The 12711-nt window shown below is 42.2% G+C and overlaps 1 protein-coding gene across 3 annotated transcripts in view; it reads right to left on the reverse strand.

Moving 5' to 3' along the window:
- Dscam (DS cell adhesion molecule) overlaps positions 1–12711 on the reverse strand; it is a 625088-nt gene that overhangs the window by 199532 nt on the left and 412845 nt on the right. The gene's annotated exons all lie outside the window — the stretch shown is intronic.

Here is a 12711-nt window from a genome sequence, read left to right on the forward strand (position 1 = left end):
GTTATAAGATGAAAATAATAGTAAATGCTTTATCTCTGTAGCAAAAATTAAAATTGATGTCAGTATGAGTAATATATCTGGACAAGCGCCAAGTCTCCAAGTATTTGAAATCTAAACAATGCATTTCTTTCTTTCTTTTTCCAGGACAGGGTTTCTCTGTGCAGTCCTGACTGTCCTGTAAGGAACTCTGTAGACCAGGCTGGCCTTAAACTCAGAAGATCTGCCTGCCTCTGCCCACCGAGTGTTGGGATTACCACCACTCAGCAACAATGCATTTCTTAACAACTCATGAGTCAAAGCTGAAACCACTAGAAATGTTAGAAAGTACTTTGAGCTGAATAAAATAAAAAGAAAATATATTAAAATGTGTGGTATGTGCATTAAAGCAATAACTCCATGGTCATACGTAGCATTGAACGCTTGTATCAATTCTAGAAAAGGAAAAAGGACTGAAACCAAGCATTTTGCTTATGAAGATACTACAGAAAGAGCAAATCCACACACAAGTGAGAAGGAAGGGAATCATAAGGAAGAAAGCTGGAACCAATTAGATGAAACAGAAAAACACCAGAGGAAAATAAATAGAGACAAAAGCTGATCTCTGGAAAGGACAATAGAATCGGTCAAGAAGACAGCAGAACAGACAGAAATCATAAACAGCTATAATGAAAGAAGCTGTGACTACATCTAAAAAAGGCCAAAAGCAAACTAATGAATAACTTAATGCCATTAAGTTTAGCAGCTCCAGTTAAATAGGTAAATTACCTTAAGAAACGATCACGATTCATTAATTAATGAAAGCTATCTGATAATTTACCTACTGTGGTTTTAACCACGAGAACTCTTTGATGGGTGCTTTATAGAAATTCAGTTAAAAATAAATGGGATATTCCCATTTTCTGTGAACAATTCTAATCCCACCATCTGGAGAGATGACATCCTTCATTTTCTAGACACATAAAAATTTATTCCTGTTTTTACACAAAACAAATGTCTGGTTCAGTTACAGAGAAGCTGTGGTGTGGCAAACACCTGGAAAGCAGCTACTGTACAGTGATGGAGACTTCTAGACCACTCCCCTCTTTTTTTCCTCTCTCTCATTTCTCTTTTCTAGCATGGGAACTATCATATTGTAAGCCTGCCATGGCATGAGCTGTCTTACCACAGGACTCCTGTAGGAAGGCACTGAGGGTCTGTGACAAACCAAATCCTGCCAATCAAGACACGAGAAAGCATGAAAACCCTTGATGTGACTGCATCCCCAGCTGGCACTCCATGGTGCTGTTAACCTAATCCAGGGAACTCAGTGATGCCTGCATTCCTGACCCACACCTGTGGAGAGATGTGATTCATGTTGGAATTACAGCTACCCACTTTGAGGTTGTTAGTGATAAGACTTCTTTCATGGGGGGGGGAGTAATGGCTGATGCTCTTCAAGTATGGGACAGCACACAGTAGGCATATGGCACTGTTGTGTTGATGTTTTAATTTTGCTAGTATTATTTAGTCATCCTGTGATTATTTGACCTTGTTTTAGGGCCAATGCTATGAACAGATCCATCTACTTTATCCAATAATATAGAAGATGTGGAGCAATAAGCCATCTGTATGGCTAACCTTTGGAGTGACATTCTGAATCAAAAGGAGTGTGCACTTAAGTGCAAATATACATTGTTAAATTGCTCACTAAGGTAAGATCTACTTTTATTTCTGCCAGTGTTGACTGCAGTTTTCTTTTACATTGCACAATTAAAGTTCATAATCTTCCTTAATGTGATACTATCTCATTTTAACAGGCACCTTTTTAATTCTTGCTCATAGATGATTTTGAGCATGTTTTTATAAATTATTCAGAAAAATTTTGCTGTTTGCAAATGATCTCTTCAAATCTTTTGCTTGTTTTCTGCTTTACTTTTGCCTTCCTAGCATCCCAAAGGACTTCAGTTTAAGAAAATGTCACATTCTTAGCTCACAAATTTCATTTTTGATTCTTGTTATTTTAATACGATTTTGATGGTGAATATTGCCAGCTTCCCTTTTCATGCATGGAAATGGAACTTTTCTCCTATAAAAGTAGATTGCATTTTAAAGGATCTTGTTTTATACATTATGAGATAACTTATGGAGAATGTGCTCCTTTGTGAAAGGATAAAGGATTTTACTGAAACATAAAAATACGAGAACAAGTGGTGCACGCCTTTAACCCCAGTATTTGGGGGGCAGGGGCAGGCAGATCTCTGTGAGTTCAAGGCCAGCCTGGTCTACATATCTAGCTCCAGGAAAGCCATGACTACACAGAGAGACACTGTTCAAACAAACAACAAATAAATAAAAGTGAGACAATGGGAAGAACACAGAGCTAGACATGGGGAAGGGAGCTATGTACCAGTGTCTTCTGGGTAAGGCATGGCTGACACACACAGAGCATCTGTGGTCACCTGTATAAGACCTGCACGGGATCAGTCCTGATGGAAAGTTCAGCATGAAGGGGGAAGCCGCTCTCAAGGCTCACACTCAGAGTCACTGGCTGCTGAGGGGAAGGACAGTCATTTTTCTTTGTGGCCGTGATCGCTAGTAGTTTGACCATGTTACACTGAATGGCTTCATGCCCACTCGCACAAGGTCAGCACCGAACTCAGGGGTTATTAATAATAGCTCTTTAAAAAGTAGATGTCACATTGGAAGGGACAGGAGTCCTGGAACAGGGAGAGTTGAAGAGTTAATGGGGGTGGGTAAGATAAAATATGTTATATGGAAGTATAAAAAATTTAAAGGATAATAAAGGTATTATCTTTTTGATGGAGGGAAATTCTTAAATTTTTATTCAAATACTTAAATGTGGTCCACGTTTCTTACATTTATTATTTGTGTGTGTTTATGTATGCACATGGATATACAGGCCATTGCATGGGTGTGGAGGTCAGAGGGCAACTTATGGGAGTTCTCTCTTTCCATTGTGTGGATCCCAGGGATCAAACTCAGGTCATCAGGATTGGCAGCACACACTTTCTTCCACTGAACCATCTCACTGGCCTTTGTTCCATGTTTTCAAAATCTGCTTAAAGGCTCCTGGTGTTTTGCTTCAACTGCAGTGAAACTGAGAGCTAAATCCAGTGTAACGCACATGAGCTAAAAACTCAGCTGAGGAGAGAAATGCTCAAGCGTGTGTGTGTGTGTGTGTGTGTGTGTGTGTGTGTGTGTGTGTGTGCGTGCACGTGTATGGGTACACATACACACCAGACTGAAAATTAAGACATCTCAAAGAGCCATGGAATTTATAAACTACATAAAACTTTGTTTTAAAAATTCTGAAAGTCCAGTGAAATTCTGGTGGGCTTTGAGAGAGAAGATCATCCAGATCAATAACACATACTTCATATGTTCCTTAAAGAATTCTCACTACAAAAATACTTTAAATGGTGGAAAAATTTATACAGAAGAATTACAAGGTACACAGTGGGAAAGGGTGATCTATTCCTTCCTATCTGGATGGATATCAGACTGTGCATTATTTAAAAGAGCTAATGAAGATTAAAGTACAGTCTAAGTGCATTTGAATAACATTAAGTCTTTGCTTCATTGGGAAAAAAATGAGCCACACTGAAGGACTGCAGCACATGCAGCTCTGAGCAAGCCCACTACAGGGAGCTACCAGCCAGTCTGTCCCCCGAGAGGACCACAGGGTCTGGCAATCATCAGATGCAAGGAAGTAGACTTCAGTATGGCTTCATTGAATTTGCAGCCCTCTCCTTTAGAGCCATCATTTCTCCAGAGAGTAAAATGTAAATCAGTGTGTGCAATCTGCACGCTGATAATTCTCTTAGCATAAGGTAAGACCCTGTGCAGTGGCCAGGAGACGCGCTGTCAGCAGCAGTGGTTGGTAATAAAGAGCTGTCATTTTTCTGTGGCTACCCTGTGGGTCAAGTGGGGACAGCTCTAAACTTCCTCACAAGAAATGAAATGTTAAAGCATTTTGGAAGTCCCAGACTGGGTTCCCAATCTTTATACAGAAGATGAGAAATATTTGCATATAAGATTGTTTGTGAGCAAAGAAAACAAGCTTACAAAAATATGAATGTAAACACTTACAAATATATTCAGGATAAACTGTTTGAAGAGTACATTCATAACTGGCTATTGGGGTGAAGGGATGGGTGAGGTGGTCTGAAGCACAGTACAGTGGGGGAGGGGGGAGTCTCTTTGTTCTCTTGACGGTACCCCAGTGGAAGGCTGCATGCTATTTTTTCTGCCCGCCAAGGATCAGAGTGTGTCCTTTCATCCTTGTGGAGAGGGGGTGTTTTCTTGAAGAGTGAGTGGTTTTTAACTTCAAAGAGAAGTTTCTGTTCCTTGAGAATAGTTGGTAGGCTTCGGCAGTATCCCTCAGTGATAGACTATGGTATAGAAGAGTAAGATGAAAAAGAGTCCTTCCTCCACAGGTTGCTTTTGGTCATGGTGTTTATCACAGCAACAGAAAGCAAATTAAGATCTTGGCTGTCACCAGGCTCTGGTTTCTCCCTTATGAGTGAGGGGCATTCAAAATGATGTGGAAGGAGCAAGGAAGGAGAAGCCACCGTTCTCCTGCACAGGGGCAGAGGGTACAGGCAAATGCTGTACATGAGATTATTAGTCCCTTTGAGGATTGTCTGTAAATCACAGCTCAGGCATGGATATGAGCAGCTTCTCAACATACCTACATTTCTCAAGCAAGCATAGGACAGCTTTCTTTCTCCCATCCATTGCTGTAGATATCGCTCTGTATAAATAAAGTTATATTTGGCCAGGGGCCAGGCAGGAAGTATAGGCGGGACAAGAGAGAAGAGAATTGTGGGAAGTAGAAGGTTGGAGAGAGACACCGCCAGCTGCCGCCATGTAAAGCAACATGTAAAGACACTGGTAAGCCACAAGCCATGTGGCAAAGTATAGACTAACAGAAATGGGTTAATTTAAGATAGAAGAAGTAGATAACAAGAAGCCTGCCATGGCCATACAGTTTCTAAACAATGTAAGTTTCTGTGTGCTTTCTTGGTTGGGTCTGAGCAACTGTGAGACTGGCGGGTAAGAGAGATTTGTCCTGACTGGGCCAGGCAGGAAAACTCTAACTACAAACCATCTTTTCTTGGATGCTGTGCTCCCAAACTCCCATAATTAAGTTCTTCCTTAGCATTGAACCACCTACCAACTGCAACAGCATCTAGGCAGTTTTCTCTTCAAATGTGAAGTTATGTTCAGTGGATAGTTAAGCCCTCTCCCTTTAATTCCATTTTTTTTTTTTTCTGTGAAGAAACCTATTCACTTAAGATGATGAAGTTTCCTTGGAACCTTCCCTGGCACTGTAGGTAGGTAAGGTGTGAGTTTGGCATACCCATGTCCTGGTTGTAATTGTGCATTTAATAGGAAGGAATTCTTTCTTTATCCCAGAGACTCAATACTGGGTCTGCACTCAATTACCACAAAATTAAACTGTGAGACAATCACATTCAGTACTTGCTGATGTGGCCTGTGACAGTGCAGGAAGTGGAGGTGGCTAGATAAAGTGGATGCCACCTCTGCTTTGCAGTGGGACTCTGGGACGTCCTGTATCTGGGTCTGTTGGCCATGATCTGCACCACAAATGTGCTGAATAGTTTTATGTCAACTTGACACAAGCTGAAGTCATCTGAGAGGAGAGAACCTCATTAAAAAAATTCCTCCCTAAGATTGGGCTGTAGGCAAGCCTATAGGCCATTTTCTTAATTAGTGGATTGATGGGGGAGGGTCCAGCCCATGATGGGTAGTGCCATCCCTGGGCAGGTGGTCATCCTGGGGACCGTAAGAAAGCAGGCTGAGCAAGCCATGTGGAGCAAGTCAGTAAGCAGCACCCTTCCATGGCTTTGTATCAGTTCCTGCCTCCAGGATCCTGCCCTGTTTGAGTTCCTGTCCTAACTTCTTTTGATGATTAATAGCAATATAGAAGTGTAGCTAAAACAAGTAAACAAGCAAAGAACCCCCCCCCCCCAAAAAAAAAAAAACCCAACAACAAGAAACCCTTTCCTCCCCAAGTTGTTCTGGTCATGGTGTTTCATTATAGCAATAGGCAACAGAAACCCTAACTAAGACAACACCCCTAAAAAATGTCTCTCCAAATGTTTGTGTTTGGTATGGATGCCTCTACTCACAAGAAGACTGTTAGAGAGTTCCTAGAGAAAGAACAAAAAAGAGGAAACCTCGAGGAATGGGAGGAGAAAGGAAGGAGGTGAAGTTTGTCTGGAACCCTGGACAAGGTTGGGCAGCTGTTGACGATTCCTCCCTCTCCTGTCCCTGAGTCTCCACCCACACCAGCTCAAAGAAAGGAGAAGGCTTTTGTGTCTGCTGAATTTTTTCTACTATCCACATACGGAGATAAATGCATCAAGCCCCTTTCAAAGAACTCACTGCTTTGCGAGGCTCATGGTTCCTCTACTTGGGAAACAAACATGGCTGCCTTTGTTGTATGCTCAGACCTATTACTAGGTTTTCAAGTTAGTTTCCTACTCAGGGGAAAGAGAGACGTCACTGTCTCCTGTTTGGAACTTTAAGATACCCTTGCTGGGTCAACTTAGGATTCATGTGGCACAATCATGCTTAAGCAGGGGACAGGGACACTGGTTTTAATACCTGCACCAGGCTGTTGTGTTCCAGAAAAACAGCAACACATGAGAGGTCTAACTAAGAGATAATTCTGGACAACACAGAGAAGGAGTCAGTGCAGTAGAGGCCCTGGTAGCAACTACAAAGGCAGGAAAGATGGGCAGGTGGAAACTCCGGCTGGCCCAGTGGCCTTCCTCAGCCAGGCTTCTGTTAGAACCTTGATTCTGGCTATCTTCACTAAGAAGAAGAAGAAGAAGAAGAAGAAGAAGAAGAAGAAAGAAGAAGGAAGAAGAAGAAGGAGGAGGAGAGGGAGGAGGAGGAGGAGGAGGAGGAGGAGGAGGAGGAGAACAGAATTAGATTGATCATTCCCAAGAAGATGGTTAAGAAAAGACTTGTGAATAATGTAAGTTCAAAAAGAGCAAAGAAAACAAGCTTACAAAAATATGAATGTAAACACTTACAAATATATTCAGGATAAACTGTTTGAAGAGTACATTCATAACTGGCTATTGGGGTGAAGGGATGGGTGAGGTGGTCTGAAGCACAGTACAGTGGGGGAGGGGGGAGTCTCTTTGTTCTCTTGACGGTACCCCAGTGGAAGGCTGCATGCTATTTTTTCTGCCCGCCAAGGATCAGAGTGTGTCCTTTCATCCTTGTGGAGAGGGGGTGTTTTCTTGAAGAGTGAGTGGTTTTTAACTTCAAAGAGAAGTTTCTGTTCCTTGAGAATAGTTGGTAGGCTTCGGCAGTATCCCTCAGTGATAGACTATGGTATAGAAGAGTAAGATGAAAAAGAGTCCTTCCTCCACAGGTTGCTTTTGGTCATGGTGTTTATCACAGCAACAGAAAGCAAAATTAAGATCTTGGCTGTCACCAGGCTCTGGTTCTCCCTTATGAGATCCATCTACTTTATCCAATAATATAGAAGATGTGGAGCAATAAGCCATCTGTATGGCTAACCTTTGGAGTGACATTCTGAATCAAAAGGAGTGTGCACTTAAGTGCAAATATACATTGTTAAATTGCTCACTAAGGTAAGATCTACTTTTATTTCTGCCAGTGTTGACTGCAGTTTTCTTTTACATTGCACAATTAAAGTTCATAATCTTCCTTAATGTGATACTATCTCATTTTAACAGGCACCTTTTTAATTCTTGCTCATAGATGATTTTGAGCATGTTTTTATAAATTATTCAGAAAAATTTTGCTGTTTGCAAATGATCTCTTCAAATCTTTTGCTTGTTTTCTGCTTTACTTTTGCCTTCCTAGCATCCCAAAGGACTTCAGTTTAAGAAAATGTCACATTCTTAGCTCACAAATTTCATTTTTGATTCTTGTTATTTTTAATACGATTTTGATGGTGAATATTGCCAGCTTCCCTTTTCATGCATGGAATGGAACTTTCCTCCTATAAAAGTAGATTGCATTTTAAAGGATCTTGTTTTATCATTATGAGATAACTTATGGAGAATGTGCTTCCTTTGTGAAAGGATAAAGGATTTTACTGAAAACATAAAAATTACGAGAACAAGTGGTGCACGCCTTTAACCCCAGTATTTGGGGGGCAGGGGGCAGGCAGATCTCTGTGAGTTCAAGGCCAGCCTGGTCCTACATATCTAGCTCCAGGGAAAGCCATGACTACACAGAGAGACACTGTTCCAAACAAACAACAAATAAATAAAAGTGAGACAATGGGAAGAACACAGAGCTAGACATGGGGAAGGGAGCTATGTACCAGTGTCTTCTGGGGTAAGGCATGGCTGACACACACAGAGCATCTGTGGTCACCTGTATAAGACCTGCACGGGATCAGTCCTGATGGAAAGTTCAGCATGAAGGGGGAAGCCGCTCTCAAGGCTCACACTCAGAGTCACTGGCTGCTGAGGGGAAGGACAGTCATTTTTCTTTGTGGCCGTGATCGCTAGTAGTTTGACCATGTTACACTGAATGGCTTCATGCCCACTCGCACAAGGTCAGCACCGAACTCAGGGGTTATTAATAATAGCTCTTTAAAAGTAGATGTCACATTGGAAGGGACAGGAGTCCTGGAACAGGGAGAGTTGAAGAGTTAATGGGGGTGGGTAAGATAAAATATGTTATATGGAAGTATAAAAATTAAAGGATAATAAAGGTATTATCTTTTTGATGGAGGGAAATTCTTAAATTTTTATTCAAAACTTAAATGTGGTCCACGTTTCTTACATTTATTTATTTGTGTGTGTTTATGTATGCACATGGATATACAGGCCATTGCATGGGTGTGGAGGTCAGAGGGCAAACTTATGGGAGTTCTCTCTTTCCATTGTGTGGATCCCAGGGATCAAACTCAGGTCATCAGGAATTGGCAGCACACACTTTCTTCCACTGGAACCATCTCACTGGCCTTTGTTCCATGTTTTCAAAAATCTGCTTAAAGGCTCCTGGTGTTTTGCTTCAACTGCAGTGAAACTGAGAGCTAAATCCAGTGTAACGCACATGAGCTAAAAACTCAGCTGAGGAGAGAAATGCTCAAGCGTGTGTGTGTGTGTGTGTGTGTGTGTGTGTGTGTGTGTGTGCGCGTGGCACGTGTATGGGTACACATACACACCAGACTGAAAATTAAGACATCTCAAAGAGCCATGGAATTTATAAACTACAATAAAACTTTGTTTTAAAAATTCTGAAAGTCCAGTGAAATTCTGGTGGGCTTTGAGAGAGAAGATCATCCAGATCAAATAACACATACTTCATATGTTCCTTAAAGAATTCTCACTACAAAAATACTTTAAATGGTGGAAAAATTTATACAGAAGAATTACAAGGTACACAGTGGGAAAGGGTGATCTATTCCTTCCTATCTGGATGGATATCAGACTGTGCATTATTTAAAAGAGCTAATGAAGATTAAAGTACAGTCTAAGTGCATTTGAATAACATTAAGTCTTTGCTTCATTGGGAAAAAATGAGCCACACTGAAGGACTGCAGCACATGCAGCTCTGAGCAAGCCCACTACAGGGAGCTACCAGCCAGTCTGTCCCCCGAGAGGACCACAGGGTCTGGCAATCATCAGATGCAAGGAAGTAGACTTCAGTATGGCTTCATTGAATTTGCAGCCCTCTCCTTTAGAGCCATCATTTCTCCAGAGAGTAAAATGTAAATCAGTGTGTGCAATCTGCACGCTGATAATTCTCTTAGCATAAGGTAAGACCCTGTGCAGTGGCCAGGAGACTCGCTGTCAGCAGCAGTGGTTGGTAATAAAGAGCTGTCATTTTTCTGTGGCTACCCTGTGGGTCAAGTGGGGACAGCTCTAAACTTCCTCACAAGAAATGAAATGTTAAAGCATTTTGTAAGTCCCAGACTGGGTTCCCAATCTTTATACAGAAGATGAGAAATATTTGCATATAAGATTGTTTGTGAGCAAAGAAAACAAGCTTACAAAAATATGAATGTAAACACTTACAAATATATTCAGGATAAACTGTTTGAAGAGTACATTCATAACTGGCTATTGGGGTGAAGGGATGGGTGAGGTGGTCTGAAGCACAGTACAGTGGGGGAGGGGGGAGTCTCTTTGTTCTCTTGACGGTACCCCAGTGGAAGGCTGCATGCTATTTTTTCTGCCCGCCAAGGATCAGAGTGTGTCCTTTCATCCTTGTGGAGAGGGGGTGTTTTCTTGAAGAGTGAGTGGTTTTTAACTTCAAAGAGAAGTTTCTGTTCCTTGAGAATAGTTGGTAGGCTTCGGCAGTATCCCTCAGTGATAGACTATGGTATAGAAGAGTAAGATGAAAAAGAGTCCTTCCTCCACAGGTTGCTTTTGGTCATGGTGTTTATCACAGCAACAGAAAGCAAATTAAGATCTTGGCTGTCACCAGGCTCTGGTTTCTCCCTTATGAGTGAGGGGCATTCAAAATGATGTGGAAGGAGCAAGGAAGGAGAAGCCACCGTTCTCCTGCACAGGGCAGAGGGTACAGGCAAATGCTGTACATGAGATTATTAGTCCCTTTGAGGATTGTCTGTAAATCACAGCTCAGGCATGGATATGAGCAGCTTCTCAACATACCTACATTTCTCAAGCAAGCATAGGACAGCTTTCTTTCTCCCATCCATTGCTGTAGATATCGCTCTGTATAAATAAAGTTATATTTGGCCAGGGGCCAGGCAGGAAGTATAGGCGGGACAAGAGAGAAGAGAATTGTGGGAAGTAGAAGGTTGGAGAGAGACACCGCCAGCTGCCGCCATGTAAAGCAACATGTAAAGACACTGGTAAGCCACAAGCCATGTGGCAAAGTATAGACTAACAGAAATGGGTTAATTTAAGATAGAAGAAGTAGATAACAAGAAGCCTGCCATGGCCATACAGTTTCTAAACAATGTAAGTTTCTGTGTGCTTTCTTGGTTGGGTCTGAGCAACTGTGAGACTGGCGGGTAAGAGAGATTTGTCCTGACTGGGCCAGGCAGGAAAACTCTAACTACAAACCATCTTTTCTTGGATGCTGTGCTCCCAAACTCCCATAATTAAGTTCTTCCTTAGCATTGAACCACCTACCAACTGCAACAGCATCTAGGCAGTTTTCTCTTCAAATGTGAAGTTATGTTCAGTGGATAGTTAAGCCCTCTCCCTTTAATTCCATTTTTTTTTTTCTGTGAAGAAACCTATTCACTTAAGATGATGAAGTTTCCTTGGAACCTTCCCTGGCACTGTAGGTAGGTAAGGTGTGAGTTTGGCATACCCATGTCCTGGTTGTAATTGTGCATTTAATAGGAAGGAATTCTTTCTTTATCCCAGAGACTCAATACTGGGTCTGCACTCAATTACCACAAAATTAAACTGTGAGACAATCACATTCAGTACTTGCTGATGTGGCCTGTGACAGTGCAGGAAGTGGAGGTGGCTAGATAAAGTGGATGCCACCTCTGCTTTGCAGTGGGACTCTGGGACGTCCTGTATCTGGGTCTGTTGGCCATGATCTGCACCACAAATGTGCTGAATAGTTTTATGTCAACTTGACACAAGCTGAAGTCATCTGAGAGGAGAGAACCTCATTAAAAAAATTCCTCCCTAAGATTGGGCTGTAGGCAAGCCTATAGGCCATTTTCTTAATTAGTGATTGATGGGGGAGGGTCCAGCCCATGATGGGTAGTGCCATCCCTGGGCAGGTGGTCATCCTGGGGACCGTAAGAAAGCAGGCTGAGCAAGCCATGTGGAGCAAGTCAGTAAGCAGCACCCTTCCATGGCTTTGTATCAGTTCCTGCCTCCAGGATCCTGCCCTGTTTGAGTTCCTGTCCTAACTTCTTTTGATGATTAATAGCAATATAGAAGTGTAGCTAAAACAAGTAAACAAGCAAAGAACCCCCCCCCCCAAAAAAAAAAAAAAAAAACCCAACAACAAGAAACCCTTTCCTCCCCAAGTTGTTCTGGTCATGGTGTTTCATTATAGCAATAGGCAACAGAAACCCTAACTAAGACAACACCCCTAAAAAATGTCTCTCCAAATGTTTGTGTTTGGTATGGATGCCTCTACTCACAAGAAGACTGTTAGAGAGTTCCTAGAGAAAGAACAAAAAAGAGGAAACCTCGAGGAATGGGAGGAGAAAGGAAGGAGGTGAAGTTTGTCTGGAACCCTGGACAAGGTTGGGCAGCTGTTGACGATTCCTCCCTCTCCTGTCCCTGAGTCTCCACCCACACCAGCTCAAAGAAAGGAGAAGGCTTTTGTGTCTGCTGAATTTTTTCTACTATCCACATACGGAGATAAATGCATCAAGCCCCTTTCAAAGAACTCACTGCTTTGCGAGGCTCATGGTTCCTCTACTTGGGAAACAAACATGGCTGCCTTTGTTGTATGCTCAGACCTATTACTAGGTTTTCAAGTTAGTTTCCTACTCAGGGGAAAGAGAGACGTCACTGTCTCCTGTTTGGAACTTTAAGATACCTTGCTGGGTCAACTTAGGATTCATGTGGCACAATCATGCTTAAGCAGGGGACAGGGACACTGGTTTTAATACCTGCACCAGGCTGTTTGTGTTCCAGAAAAACAGCAACACATGAGAGGTCTAACTAAGAGATAATTCTGGACAACACAGAGAAGGAGTCAGTGCAGTAGAGGCCCTGGGTAGCAACTACAAAGGCA

Source organism: Onychomys torridus, chromosome 12 (genome assembly GCF_903995425.1).
Source record: "Onychomys torridus chromosome 12, mOncTor1.1, whole genome shotgun sequence".
Classification (NCBI taxonomy): Eukaryota; Metazoa; Chordata; class Mammalia; order Rodentia; family Cricetidae; genus Onychomys; species Onychomys torridus.